At 49.0% G+C, this 12,201-nt stretch overlaps 1 protein-coding gene across 9 annotated transcripts in view; it reads left to right on the top strand.

Moving 5' to 3' along the window:
• SHB (SH2 domain containing adaptor protein B) overlaps positions 1 to 12,201 on the top strand; it is a 126,791-nt gene that overhangs the window by 36,003 nt on the left and 78,587 nt on the right. The gene's annotated exons all lie outside the window — the stretch shown is intronic.

Consider the following 12,201-nt stretch of genomic DNA (forward strand, 5'->3'; position numbering starts at 1 on the left):
TTCGGGGTAGAGACTGCAGTGGTCTGAAACCATTCACGTGTTTACAAATGAGGCATCTGGGTAGGAGCAGCAAAGGTTCCAGGGCCATCGGAGGGGAGGCTTTAGGAATAGAGAGGGTACGGAAGAATGTGTTCCCTGAGCCTGGAAACCTCATGGTCCTGTGCCCACCAGTTCATCTCCCAGGTGCTGAAGCTCTTGATCAGAGAGGAGCCCTTGTGGGACAGAAGACGACAGAGAGGGAGAGAGCAAAAGTACATGTCCACATGCACTGTACTTTGCTATATAGATACACCTTGGAGAGGTGGGTGTTACATTTTAGAAAAATGGAACCCTCCTATAAGTGCTGTTTTGAAACCTGTTAATTTTTGTCAATTGCTGAGGTGTCAATAATAATTTTTTTTTTAATCAATGAAGATTCTGTAACCTCTTTCATTGGCTGCATAGAGGGTGTCCTCAGGTAACTCACTCCGTCCTAGAAAGGGCATTGCTGGGTCAGAATTTTCTCCCTGCTGCACTTCTGGTTGTGGCCTGAGCCATAAGTGTCTGCACAGAGGAGATTTGTTTTTAGATTATGGTAGGAAAGGTGTCATTGAAGGCTATTTGCTTCTCTGTCTGTGGGGTTGTAAGCCAGCACAGGGTGCCAGCATCCCTGGCTGCAGAGTGGGTGAAGTGGGGACACTGTGGTGCTCAGATACTCAGCTAGCCAGTGGTAAGAGGCAGCAGCCTGTCCACACTCAGACTCACTGTGGTTCAGTCTGCACCCCCCAAGGCCTTCGCAGGTACTCATGTGGTGCAGTGGCCCACCCATTGGACAGCAGCCTTGGGCTGTCCCTAAAGCTGCCACACTGGGATTGCAGGCCTCTGCAGGGACTAGTGGTTCTTCAGGGTCCCCATTTGCTTTTGTCCAGGTGCTTCTTAAGGGGCTGCCCACTTTATGTCTAGGCCAGGGGCTCCAGACCAGGAGAAAATGGCCCACAGTGTGGGGAGACTGCCTGTACTAGGGAGGGTGGCTTCAATGGATGGCCTAATTCTGTAATTCTGTATAGTCCCCTTTACATTTGCAAAGCCATTATCTTCTTGAAACCCAGGAGGGTGATGGGATAGGGAGCTCCTTCTTCCCATTTCACAGATGAGGAAACTGAAACTCAGAGGAGAGTAGTGGGAAGGCTAGGGGCCAAGTGGTACAGGAGCCTGGGTGGGTCTGGCTGGCCCTCCTATTGCTTCAGTTGGGGTAAAGTTATCAGATGGGACCTCTTAGCTTGCCTCCCCTGCTCTCCGTGAGGCTCTTCCCAGCCCCAGGCAGTCAGTTCGGTCAGGCCCCACCGAGTCCCTCCTGCCTCACCAGTCTGGCCTTCTCCAGCTGGCTTGAACCCACACCTCTGCCCAAGGGCTTTGTGCAGAACCAGGGATAGGGACGGCACCCTTCGCACATATGCAGGCAGGGAAGGCACAGCAGAGAGCAGCCTCAGCAGCAGCTCCTGGTTGGTTGGTGTGAACTTGCCCAGGCTCCTTCACCCTTGGGGAAGTAATTCTGAGAGATGGGCTGTGCGTGGCTTTCCAGAGTTCCCCTGGTAGATGAAGCTCCAGTTGCCTACCTTGTAGCTGATTTGATTACACAACTTTCTCCTGCCATCCCTTCCTGGCCCATTTTCCCACCCCTCGTAAGTGTCAGTTCTCAAATAAATCACTTGCACCTGAAACTAGGCGTTAAGGTCTGCATCTGAGGACTGCAGAGTAAGGTACACAGCCTGTGACATCTCAGAGATGAAACAGCATCCTTTCCACATTTTCCAGCGCACTAACCCTTGCCAACACAGAGTGCCCACTATTGTTACCTCTTGGTCCATTGACTCAGTCTCCTCCTATCACAGGAGGAAGATGTTTTCCCAGTGACAATCAGAATGCTCAGGCTCCAAAATGGTAGGAGACATTTCCAGAGCTCCATAGCTGGTGAGAAGGCAGGAAACACTGAAGCTCATGTCTCTGAGTCTAGTACCACCCTGTTTGTCCCTGCCTGCCGGCTCCCAGCCAGGCCTGTGCATAGCTAGGATTCCGGGCAGGGAATGAAGGGGCTCTCACCTGTGCACTCACTCCTCTTGCCTGCCTGGCATGTGCCTGATGAGTGAGTCCCACCTTTAATCATGCCTGCCTTCCCCAAGGAGCTGGAAGAGGGCAGGGGAGCAGGCCCACCTTTGTTTACCACCGCAGCATCCCAGTTCAGAGCTCGTTGCCTGACATGTTTGGGTAGATATGATTGAATAAGCCATTGACACCATTACAGATGGATGTGACATTGCAAAGCTCTGTCCCCAGCAACTTTCCTATTTATTAGATGTTGCCAAGTAAAATGAGAAAAAAATGCTTTGGGGTTCAGGGATAGTTTCCTAGCTTAGAGGACTGCCCATGATAAAGTGTTAATTGAGGCTTGGTTACTGGAAGATTTGAAAAGATGACATTATTTTTAAAAGCGAATCACCATTTGTTGAACACCCACTATTAAGCTGAACATAATTGAGAATGCTTAAATACAATGGTGGTAATTATGGCCAATGCTGCATGTCCTCAATAAAAAGGCAATGACTTTTGGGGGAGGGCAACTCTTCAGTCTGCTCATGTCTTGAATATGCTCTAGCCTGCCTTGCAGCTCCCATGTTGGAAATGCACATGAATCATCCTAATTGGCCCTGTTCGGAGAGAAATGAGCCTTCACTTAGTAACGGGGTCCTGTGCCACTGTCAGCAATCACATGGGCTGCACCAGGTCCCAGTCCCTTCTCCCCTGAATCTCAGCTCTGAGCACGGAGCTCGTGCAGAGAGAGGCTCCCTCTCCCAGCCACTCCTGCTCACTCCCCGGTCCTGTGTGGGCCATGGGGACCTGGTTTTTAAAGACACCATAGCCCTCAAGAAGGCCTTTGGCTTCTGGCTCTTCTGTTTTGCCTTACATACTTTTCCTGTGAGTACACTGGAGAAGTCGTTCTACAGTACAGTCTTTGGTTTCTGTGAGAACGCCTCACGGGCATTCCCAATCCTTTCTTGGAAAGGGAGCGGCAGACAGGCCTGCTATCAGGAACAGAAAAATGACTTGAATTCAGCTGTCCAAAACCCATTTCAGAAGCAGGCAGGCTATAAATGCATAAGTCACCAAATGACTGAGGTTCTTCTGGGGTTGAGGTTTGGTGGGAGTCCGGCTTTGCCACCCTGCTAATGAGCATTCTGTTCCTGGATAAGGAGGTGACTTCCACAAGGCCCTTCCCCTCTCCAGGCTTGGTTTCCTTCCCAGAAGGTGAGGGTATCCGTCAGGCCAGATGATGGGGTTGAGATGATGATAGTCACCCCTGACATTTTTTTTATTAGAATATAGTTGATAGGCAATATTATGTTGATTTCAGATGTACAACATAGTGACTTGATAATTATATACATTACTAAATGTTCACCAAGGAAAGTGCAGTTTCCCCATTACCATACCAAGAATTACAATATTATTGGTTATATTCTCTATGTTGTACTTCCATTTCTCTGACTAAGTTATTTTTATATGTCTAACATTTCTTGAGCACTTGGTATGTGCTGGATCCATTCTAAGTAAGTACATCACTTATATTGGCTTACTTAGCCCTCGTCCCCACTGTCATATTAGAGGAAAGGAATCTGAGGCACAAGGAGATGAATGACTTGCAGAGCTATTTTGTGTCTCTGCCTTTGATGATACTTTCTTCTACCCTTCCAAAGTGCCCTGAAAGGGAAAGAAGAAAATTTGATTCTATCCTTCTTGACCCAGGGCTGGTCTGAGAGCATTTTCTAGGCAGTGGCTGCAAACCCCAAAAGGAGCACAAGTTCCTTTTTGAGCAAGAAGCTTGAAAGAAAAGACTGTCTAGTAACTGGTCCTGCGCCATTGTCAGCGATCACATGGGCTGCACCAGGCCCAAGTCCCTTCTTGGGCAGGTGGGTGGAAGTTGAGGGGCTTTGCAGGGTGGTTGGGCACTACTGAGCCAGTGTTCCTGGGTGGGGATACAGGGAGTCTCAGGGGGTTACCCACAGTGGACCAAGCCTGGCCTGGGGCTCGCCTCCCATTGGGAGCTGTCCGTGGGGATGGGTAGTGGGCCTTGCAAGAGGTTCTAGGGGGCTTTTCCCAGGGTGGATGATTTTGGTGGAAATGCCCTGACATTTTTAGAATGACTTTAAGAGAAAAATTAGATAGCCATACAGGTATTACAAAACCAGTATGGATCTGTAAGTTAGGAAACATTTGGTTACCTATTTCTGGCATTGACATTTAACCATTCCTCACTCCTCATTTCCCCATCTCGGGGCCTCCTGCTCCCCAGTGGATTCTTGCTTTTCAGATTGTGAATGGTGGTGAATGTTGGGATACCATGTGAGAGTTCCTTTGCGCAAATTACACACATAGAAGTCTGAAACTCACCAGATTAGATCATCTCCCCGGGCCCTTTTGGCCCTGACTTCACATGTCATGATTTTTCTGTCCTCAGGAGAGATGCACTGAATTCTCTATCCATAGGTCCTGGTTGAAACTGTAGGATTGAGCTATTTCTGAATTCAAAATAAAACCTCCTGCTGCTTGAGAGCTGCTGAGAAGCCTTTCCCTACCACTTACCAGTGAGGTTCTGGGATAAATAAAAGGCCAGGCTCTGCTCCAGCAGCCTCCCTCCCAGGACCCACAGCCTTCTCCACAGGGATAAGCTGAAGGAGGTGGGGTGTGTGTGAGTGAGCAAGAAGGGGGTGCCAAGCAAGTAGGACCAGAGGAACTAACAGAGGCTGTAATTTGGAATGCATTTTTCCTGACATGTTGGAGCCTGCAGGTGTCTAGGCAAGCAGCTGTGGCCATGGGAGGGGAAGGACTGGAAAGACCAGTGAAGACCACTTGAAACACCCCTTGCCTCCTGACATGCAGGGCAGGTAACTGGCTGGTCTGTAAAGAAGTGTTTCCAGGAGAGCACCCAAGGTCTGCTCAAAAAAAAAAAAATAGATGGCAGCTGTGGGTGGAAGGCCGCTTTAATAGTGACGGATTTCCCAGGTGACTGAATTATGAAGTTGTGAGCTCCCTGCCACTGGAGGCATGTGGGCAGAGCATGCATGAAAAAGAGGGGCTTAGAACTTTGAGGTGACTCTGCATAGCTGGGTGAGACCTTAGAGAAGAGAAGGGGAACTAGTCCTAGGTCCGGGATAAAAAGTGTCCCACCCCAACCCAGCTCCTGCCCATCTGATTCCCAGGAGTTGAGGCTGAATTCATGAATGTAGTTAATTAATCTTCCCCAAATTAATTTCCTTCCCATGTCAGAAATGATTTATTGGCGTATGTGTAAGGAGAGTTGGCCTATGATGGTCCAAGCAGGGGACGGAGAGGCAAGCAGAGGACGCTTGGTGGTATCTCCACATGTGGTGTTGTCCCCACAGTTTGCAGGTGTTACAGCCCAGTTCTGTGGACCCCTCAGCCCTGGACATGGGCTGCTCACCAGGAGCACCCTGCCAGCTCAGCACATAGCTGGCATGGCCCTGAGGATCCCAAGAGGTTCTGACTCTTAGCCAGGTACCCCAACAGGAGATGCAGCTTACCCAAAGCATGCAAGGGGAAGAGAGGATCGTTCGCAAGCATTTTTCTTTTTGTGGTTGAGAAATATAACAAGTATTGTCATCCAAATGGCAGCCAGGTTTTTCTGTGTAACCACTGAGGCCTCTACTGGGGTTTCTTCTCAGGTCTTTGTTTTGTCTTCCCCACTAGATTTTCAGCTTCTTGTGGGCAGAGACCCCACTTGCTTCTGGGACTCTGGAGGTGTCTTTTCTTTATAAACTGTGGACCTGTTTTCAAATCATCTCATTATTTGCTCCTCACGACATGCATGTGAACCTGAGAAGGCAAACAGTTTTGCCCCATTTCGCAGATGAATTGCTAAAGCTCAAAGAGATAAAGCAGGTTGCCCAGAGTCCCTCAGTGAGGGTGTAGTAGAGCCAGCTCCGCTCTAGAACTCTGTCTGGGCTGTCTCTGGGCTTGGCGCTACCACCCACCTTTCTGTGTTTGCATAGCCCCGGGCAGTTGCTGTAGCCCCCCTGCCACTGGTCAGCGTTGGGGCTTTGGAGATACCACATACCTTCTCACTAGGGGTCCTGCAAACAGCCAGCCACCTGCCTGGGCATTCCTTGAAGCTGGGGTTCTGCCATGGGGCAGCTGAATCTGTGCTAACAGCACAGACAGTTATTATCCAGTTAGCTGACCTCCACCTAAAGCCTTTGCTCAGACACCCAAATGGAAGGCGCTCCAGTTCCCAGGCAGCATGTCCCTTTGTTGGCTGTTAATGCATTCCCTGACTCACCGAGTTCGCTTCTGTATAGTTCCTGGGTCTGTGCAGAACATGTGCCCATTGCCTCTTACCCAGGCAGCCCCCTGGTCATTTGAGGCCCTCTCCAGACCCCAAATCCATGTTTTGTTAATGTCATCTTTTGGTCAGCATGGCAACAGAACCTCAGTTGTGGGGACATAAGGCCTGACAGGGCCTGTATCACAGTAGGTCCCAAAGGAGGACCAGGCCTCCAGCCTGCTCAGTCCCTGGATGAAGGACAGAGGCATGGAGCCTTCTGGCTGCAGCTGCCACCTCATGCCCCTCATGGCATTTGCTCACCTTCAAGGAGCCCTCCTGACCTCCAGAGTGAGGGCCAGGGCCAGGTTGCCTGTGCTCCTGAGGGCTGTGTGGCTTCTGGGTTTCAAGCAGGCAAGCCAAAACAAAGTGCCCCAGGCCATCCTTCTCTTTAAACTGGCTCAAATGCAAGGGGGCTTAGTCTTAACCTGGGGTTCCTGACCTTTCTGAAGCGTGTCCAACTCTGTGTGGGCATATGTAAATGTGACAGAGCCACCGCTTCATCAGTTACTGGATTCCTAAAGAGATCCATGACCCCCAAACTGTTAAGAAAACTAATATACAGTCTTAAGGGTGAATTGATGAGGAAATGGTCTAACTGGGACAATGTAGAACATTCCCAGGTGTGTACATATGCAGTTCATTTTGGAAGAGAACAGAAAGAAGTCATGGGCCTCTAGAAAGGACCCAGGAACTCATGGGATGCCACCTCCTTGCTTTTCAGAGAGTGGGGGGGATTATCTTGCCTCATCCAGGAAGTGGCTGAATTCCTACAGACAGCAGAGCACACAGAGATGACCGTATGTCTTGAAAGAGCTGCCCGTAGGTTGGTGGGATGGTGCAGGTCACCCACTCCTGGAAGATGGTGGCTGCTTCACCTCTCTTGTCCCTCCTTTGTAGCAGTTTGAGTGATTTGAGCAGGGATGCCCTGTATTTCAGCAGTGGCTCCCCTCTGCAGTCCCACCAGCCTTACCTGGAGCTGGGAGATCTTCCTGGAAAATTTGCTGAGAGCCAGCTAGACTTAGCCTAAAAGGGTCTATGCTTTTGAACGGAGAACCATGCAAGTCCTCACAGCCAGGACCAGTGTCAGGCCCAGGCTCCCCACGTGGGCCAGCACAGTGTCTTGCCTGCATAGCCCTCCCCCCTCCTGCCCAGGCCATATTGCTCAATCCAGGGCCAACAATCAGAATTGCACAGAGAAGGCTATTACCTTTGAGTCTTAGATTTTGGAGACAGACCAATACATGTTGGGTTATCTCTTAACTCCAGTTGACCCCCAGGGAGGAAGGCAAGAGAGAGTTGTGTTTAGTACTTAACGTTCTTGCTTCACTTTAATGAACAAGGCTGAGAAATATCTGGAAAAAGTGAAATTCCAGAGTACTATCTAGAGGCTTAGCTTTAGACTGGTTCAGTAGAGGGCTCACTCTAGCTTAAAGTTTCCCAAACTTTCCTTGTAAAAATCACCTGAGGTGCTTATTAAATATACAGGTTATTTGGTCTAGGAATCTGGCTTTTTTAACAAGCATTCCAGGCCATTCCTTTGTTCAGGCAAGTTTGGACAACAGTTTATCCACTGTAACAGAAATTACCTGTGAAGAGGAGTACCTTTTTAAAAGTTCAGTTTTTATTATAACACATTAGTATCTTTTCTGTATTTGAAAAATGTGTAGACGCTACGGACAAGTCTCCTTTAATTTCCTCTAACCACCCAATCACAGTCCTTCCTTCCCCACAGAGGAGATATCAGTTTGAAGTGTTTATCTCCCGAGACTTTTTCTTTAAATATAGATAAAGGTTTCTGTTTCATTTTTTCATAAAAAGGTATCATATTGTAGTTATCAATATACATTCTCCTTTCTTTCCATTCAAAACTATCTTGGGGAGAGCTATATTAGTGCATATAGAGTGACTGCTTTTCTTTTTAACCTGCTGCATGATATTCCATAGTGTGAACCTGGCACAGTTTATTTATCAATTCCCCTATTGATGAATATAGCAGGTGCTTGCAGTTTCTCATTATTACTTGTTCCAGTGAGCATCCTTACCCATGTCTCCCTGGGTACGTTTGGAAATAAATAATGAGAGGTGAGTTGCTGGGTCAGGCCATGCGCATTTTTGGATTTTAATAGATTCTGCCAGAAGTGATCCTTCAGAGTGGCTCTGCCAATTTGCCTTTCCACCTAGAGTACATGGAGAGGATCCAGGCCTCACACAGGTGCAACTGTCTCACAAAAGCATATGGCTGTGTGGTCAAGTGGCAACGGCCACCTTGCTCTAGTACATCCCTTTGAGGATAAGCAGGAGGACTACTTCCTGTCACAAAGCTAAATCCCCAAGATAAAAACACCTGGGCCACAGACTTCTGGAAAGGAGGGACCAGTTCTGCCCATCAGTGTGTGCAAACCAGCCAGGAGGCATGTGGAGCCAACTCACAGCCTTGTCAGAGAGGCAGCGAGCATGGTGGAATTCTAGAAAGCTCTGGGTTGCAATGGGCCGTGTACGAAATAAGGGGAAGTTGAAACAGGTATCTCAGGAACCCCCAGTTCTGCTGCTTTATGAGCCTATGAAAGGCTTTACAGGGCATTGCGCTGACCTGGGGTCTAGTTTGTTTGGAAGCAAGAAAAGGTTTGCCTGGGGTTTAACCATAACCCTGCTTCTTTTTTGGAGATGGGCCAGAGCACCCATCACAGGAAGCCAAGAAAGTGAATGTGGCCCACTGGTAAGGCAACTGTACTCCAATAGCTTGTCTTTCTGCTGTGCTCAGCTCCACAGTGGAGTGGTGGGACCAACGGCCTGCATTCCCTCTTATTAGCTCTGTTCCTGCCCCCATGGAACCACAAGCAGGCCACATGGAGTCCAGTGCCCTCTCAGATCCTTGCCAATCCAAGATCAGAATCAAGGAAATCTCGTGTGCCCCGGTGGCCCAACCTGCAGAGGAGGCTCAGCTGGATCGCTTTTGGTTGAATTGTTGATTTGAGGGACTTGTTCACTACTTGGGATATTTTAAAGCAAAGCAAAATCAACCCCAATAGAATCCAAACTCACATCTGGGGAAACTCATTCTCTTTCCTTTTAACTCAGAAAATCAGCAGCCTTCACTCAAGCACCCTGCGCTGCAACCCTGACTTAAAGTGTGCCCTGGTCCGCCTGGAGAGTGTCTCACTGCCCAGTGCTTGTGGCTAGAGCCTGTGGCATGTCGCATGGCCCTCTGGTTACCTGCCCCCTCAGCTCTCCTAATACCTGGTTAAATTTTTACTCCCAAAACCAGGACATGATTTTACAAAAGGTCAAACAGCTCTGTGAGTGTTTGCTGAGTTTCAGGTTGCTCAAACCTCAAATTCCCTCCCCTTCACCAACCTTACTTTGAAGCTGGAAAGCAAATTGATTAAATGTACATTTTAGGAACCTTCCGATTCGCTTCTTAAACTAACAGAATTCTAAACTTTTTTTTTTTTCTTAATGGAAGGATTTTCAACTGTCAGCAGGTATAACTGGAACCATATGTCTGCAGAGACCAGGGGCTTTTCCTGGTTTTAGGATTTGTAAATTCTTATTGAAACGGAAGTAAGCAAGGCAGGCAGCTCGGGGCCTCATGACAGCCCAAGCTCAGATCTCATTTTAATTATAAAATACTGATAGTGCCTGCTGAACCGAAGGCCTCCCAGAGCTACTGTCCCAGGGCGAACAAAGATTTGGTTTATATCCCGCAAGCCTCCGTGTTTGCACATGGCAGAGCACTTCCGAGAGGAGCTGGAATGTTGATTTCTAGATTATGGAGACTGCAGCCCTCTCCCTTCCCAGCTAATCCCCGAAAATGATTTTGTTTTCTTGGAGAAATATTTGCTCCCTTCCTTATTGCAGAATAGATGGAGGATGTTCATGTTGCAAAAAGAGACAATAAGGAAGGCAGGAACGCCGGGAGAGAGAAATGAGATTAGATGTCACCCACAGCAGGTTCGTCATTTTCTCCTTTTGGACTCCTGATCCCTTGGACTCTGAGGCACAAAACCCTATACCGGATCAACGACTGAGCTGTTCTGTTCGACAGTGGTTCATGTGTATAATTTTCTCTCCAATATGTTCTGCAAATAGTAGAGTGGAAATATCAAATGAAAGCCATGACCAGGCCTAGCTCTCCCCCACCCCAATCTTTCCCCTGCCCAGTGTCATCTGAGCTGACTGAGTCTCAAGAAAGGTGATGGTTACAATGTCAGCATCAGGCAGCAGCCCCTCTGGGACTCAGAGCCTGACCCACAGTGTGATGAAGCACTGACGGAGCAGTGGCCGCGGGGTGCACATGCTCAGTTGGTGGGCACTCCAGCCTTGGATCTTTCACCAATAAGCATGCTCTTCTTCAGGGAGCAATGCCCTGTGTGCTATGCCTCCCATCAGCTTCTGGCCACACGCAGTGACAGTACTGCTGCCCACTGTCCCTCTGGCATCACATTCCTGGCAGCTGGAGGTCACTCGCTCACCATGCTGGGGCTGCTGCCACAAGCTGCCATTTACCAGGCAGACAAAGGGGGGTTTTCCCTTCCTGTGGGTTTACTGGCCCCTAAGATGCCTTACATTCCAGGAGCTGGGAGAGAAAGGAGGCTCCTGTGGTTTCTAATTAAACCCACAATTTAAATAACAATTCATGTAGCGCCAAGGGTATAGAGAAAGGCTGACCTGTCCCCTCCCAAAAGAAGCAGCTGGGTGGCCCTGGCTGGGAGGTGAAGACTTGCTCATGGCCAGATGTAAGACCAAAGGGGCAGGTAACTCAGCAAAAGTCACAGCGAGTTTGTGGTGAAGCTGGGGTGCTTCGCAGGGGAACAGGCTTAGTGGGTTCCTCTCCTTTACTCTCTGGTAAGCACGGCCCTCGTGAAGGTTATGAAGTAGGAAATGGGAGGAAGCCTTGCCGTACTTCCTCGTAGGCTCCAACTGAGAAGAATTTGCAACCCTTCTCCAGGGAGATCATGGCAGTTTTTCTCTGAAGTGTTCGGCTCTCACATACATTCTCATATGTCTCCCTTCCCTCCCCTACTATGTACCCCCAAGTGACTTCCTCTGTTGTGGAACCTCAGTGTTTTCTGGAATACACACAGGTTAAAGAAGTCAGGAAGGGCCCTGGGAGGTAGAGGATCTGGCAGAGGGTCTTAGCTGAGCTCCTGCCCCTCTGGACCTCAGTTTCCCAACCTTTTTTTGAAGGGTCTTCCCATTTGTTGCTTCCAATGCCCTTTCTGGCCCTGGCAGTCCATCCAGCCATCCTGAGCTGCTGTTATGTTTTCATTGGACCTGTCTGGGGCCACGGCCATCTTTGCGGTGCATTGATCTCATCAAATTGTTGTCTTATTACCCACAGCATGATTGTGTTCCAGATTTGGAGAAAATGGAACACTGAACATAATAATCTCTAGAGAAGCTCTTCTATGCCTCAGCCAGCACCAGCAGTGTTATCAGCATTTCTAGGCTTTCTGTGATCTCATTTCCAACTTTCCTCCATTTTCATTCCATTAGATTGAGCAACTCACATTCCCCCAAGACACCCTCCAGGTTCTTGCCTCTGTGCTTCTCTGCCCAGATGCTCTTCTGTTCTCACTTAACTGTGTCCAGAGCAGGCCCCACTGCATGCACAGGCTCAGAGGCCCCTCCCTGTCAATGCGGCACTGACAGTGCAGGTTCTTTTATAACCCGTACAAGAATTGGAACTCCCTGAGGGTGAGCACTAGTGCCCCCTCCTTGCTGGTATAGCACAGGCTCGGTTTATGTTTGCTGGAAGAAAGCCTGCCTGGCTGTGAACAGAAGTGAAGCAAAAAAGCCAAAGGTGGACTCACACCCCTGCCATC

Source organism: Manis javanica, chromosome 2 (genome assembly GCF_040802235.1).
Source record: "Manis javanica isolate MJ-LG chromosome 2, MJ_LKY, whole genome shotgun sequence".
In the NCBI taxonomy this organism is placed as follows: Eukaryota; Metazoa; Chordata; class Mammalia; order Pholidota; family Manidae; genus Manis; species Manis javanica.